Raw genomic sequence first — 3,281 nt, 5'->3', positions numbered from 1 at the left:
CGATCCCATTTCCACTCGGGTATCGTGATCGGTCAAGTAACCTCGAAGGCACTTGGTGCTCCGCTTTCACTTGTTGACATATTAAACATCTTGCAACAAAGTCGGAGATGTCTCGTTTCATACCATGCCACCAAAACCGACGTTTCAACTCATTGTACATCTTCGTACTCCGGGTGGATTGCCATTCGGCTACAATGAGCTTCGTTCGAATTATCGAAATAAGTTCAATTCTTTGGAACACACAAACGACTTCAACCTCAAACAATCGTCATCATCAATTTGAAACTCCGATTCCTTGTTCGTAACACACTCACCCGTTTTGCACGCAACTCCTCATCAACTTTCTGAGCTTCACGAATTTGATGAGTCAACAATGGTTTGGCTGTTAATTCGGCTACTAACACATTGTCGGGTAGGATAGACAAGTGTACATTCATCGCTCGTAAAGCAAACAGTGATTTCCGGCTTAAGGCATCCGCAACCACATTAGCCTTTCCCGGGTGATAGTCAATGACCAGCTCATAATCCTTTAACAGCTCGAGCCAACGTCTTTGTCGCAGATTTAAGTCTCTTTGAGTCATCAAATATTTGAGACTTTTGTGATCCGAATACACATGGCACTTCTCACCAAATAAGTAATGTCGCCATATCTTTAAGGCGAATACGATGGCAGCCAATTCGAGATCATGGGTCGGATAATTTTTCTCATGTGGCTTTAATTGTCTCGACGCATAGGCCACAACTCGACCTTCTTGCATCAATACGCAACCTAACCCAAGTAGGAGGCGTCACTATAGATGACAAACTCTTTGCCGATTCGGGCGTATTAGTAATCTTGGAGCTTCCAGTCAAATGAGTTTTCAATTGGTCAAAACTTTTCGACACTTTTCCGTCCATTCAAACTTGACATCTTTCTCAAGCGGTTTACGTCATGGGTGTGGCTATCATCGAGAATCCTTTTACAAACCGTCGGTAGTAAAGCAAGTCCCAAAAAGCTCGAACCTCGGTAATATTTCTTGGAGGTTTCAGATTAAGTATGGCTGAAATTTTGCTTGGGTCGACTCGAATACCCGATGCAGATACCACGTGACCCAAGAAGCTAACCTCTCTTAACCGTAACTCACACTTGCTAAACTTAGCATATAACCGCTATCCCGTAAAATTTGCAACACTAATCTCGGTGCTCGCATGTTCGGTCTCATCTCTTGAATAGACCAAGATGTCGTCGATGAACACAACTACGAACCGATCCAAATATGATCCAAGATCCGATTCATCAAATCCATAAATACCGCAGGGCATTAGTGAGCCCAAACGGCATCACTAAGAACTCAGAGTGACCATATCTCGCTCGAAAGCGGTTTTGGGTATGTCCGAATCTCGGATTCAAGAATCGATAATAGCCCGATCTCAAATCTATTTTTGAGAACACCGAGGCTCCTTCATTGATCGAACAAATCATCGACACGTGGTAACGGATACTTGTTCTTTATTGTCACTTTATTAAGTCGACGATAGTCGATGCACAACCTCATGGTTCCGTCCTTCTTTTCACAAACAACACCGGTGCACCCCAAGGTGAAAAACTCAGGCGAGCAAAACCTCTATCCATCAACTCTTGCAACCGAGCTTTCAACTCCTTTAATTCCGTTGGTGCCATACGATATGGAGCTATCGAAATCGGTGTGGTCCTGGTACAAGCTCAATGCCAAACTCTATCTCCCGAACAGTGGCAAACCCGCAATTCTTGGGAAAACGTCCGGTATTCACAAACCACCAAGACATGATTTGGGTTCTATTCCTAACTCCTTATCATCAAGTACATACGCAAGGTATGCTTCACACCCTTTTCTTACATATTTCGGGCCAACATTGATGATATTACGGTGGCAACCCCTTCAAGTTCGTAGACTCAACTCGGATCATCTCGTTGTTTGCGCATCTCAAATCAATAGTCTTGCTTTTGCAATTCACAACCGCATCATGCACGGTCAACCAATCCAACCCAAGAATAACATCAAATTCATCGAACGGCAAAAGCATCAAGTCCATGGGAAAACAGTACCTCAATTACTAGGGGCATTTCTTACACACTTTGTCGACAAAGCACATAACGACCCAAAGGATTTGACACCGAATTACGAACTCAAGAGACTCAATAGGCAAAGTCTTCTTTGGATGCTAAGGTTTCGCATATATAAGAATGAGTAGAACCGGGGTCAATCAAAGCAATCACATTAGTATCAAAGAGAGTGAAAGTACCAGTAATAACATCCGGCGAGGAGGCATCCTCGCGTATGCCAGATAGCATAAGTCCTAGCTGGAGCGCGAGCCTCGGATCTGGTCGCAGCATCTCTAGATCCTCTCTGACCACCACTAGCCTTGCCCGTATTTCCAGATGGTCTACCTCGAGCAGTGGTAGTACCCGGTTTCCCACTCCGATCTACATTCTGTTCAGACAACCTCGGGCAATCTTTAATGAAGTGGTCAACTGATCCACACTTGTAACAGGAGCGGTCACGGAATCTACAGCTTCCAAAATGCCATTTGCCACAATACTGGCACTCCGTCCTCTCTCGTCGATCATTCCCACTACTGGCGATCGAAGTGATTCGTGTGGTCACAGGGGGTCGATCGCGATCTCGTCTAGAAAAGCCCGGTGTCTCTAGATCGGCCTAAGCCATCTCTAAGTTTCTTTGATGATGTTGGAAGGGCTTCCCAATACCTCTTCTGAAACTCCCTTGTTCCCTCTTCCGCTTTCCTTTTCTCCATACTAAACTCCTCGGCTTTGCCGCTCGCTCGACGAGAGTCACAAACTCTCGGATTTCCAAAATGCCAACATACAGCTTTATCTCATCATTCAGTCCATCTTCGAAGCGTTTACACATCACAGCTTCTGAAGAAATGCATTCTCGCGCGTACCGGCTAAGCCTCACGAATTTTCGTTCATAGTCGGTAACCGACATGGAACCTTGTTTAAGTTCGAGAAATTCCTTTCGTTTTTGGTCCATAAATCGATCGATATACTTTTTCCAAACTCGGTTTGGAAGAACTCCCAAGTTACTTGTTCATGGGCACTGTAAGTCGAGTACTCCACCAATAGTAGGCGTAATCACGTAGCAAGGAGATGGTACACTTTAGGCATTCATCGGTGTACAAGATAGCTCATCGAGTACCGGATCGTGTTGTCCAACCAAAATTCGCTTGCTCGGCATCATCACTATCCGTAGCTTTAAATTCAGTAGCCCCATGTTTTCGGATTCTATCAACTGGGGCTTATT

Source organism: Gossypium arboreum, chromosome 1, assembly GCF_025698485.1.
Source record: "Gossypium arboreum isolate Shixiya-1 chromosome 1, ASM2569848v2, whole genome shotgun sequence".
Taxonomy (NCBI): domain Eukaryota; kingdom Viridiplantae; phylum Streptophyta; class Magnoliopsida; order Malvales; family Malvaceae; genus Gossypium; species Gossypium arboreum.
The sequence above is the reverse complement of the archived record's forward strand: the minus strand, read 5'-3'. Positions refer to the sequence as shown.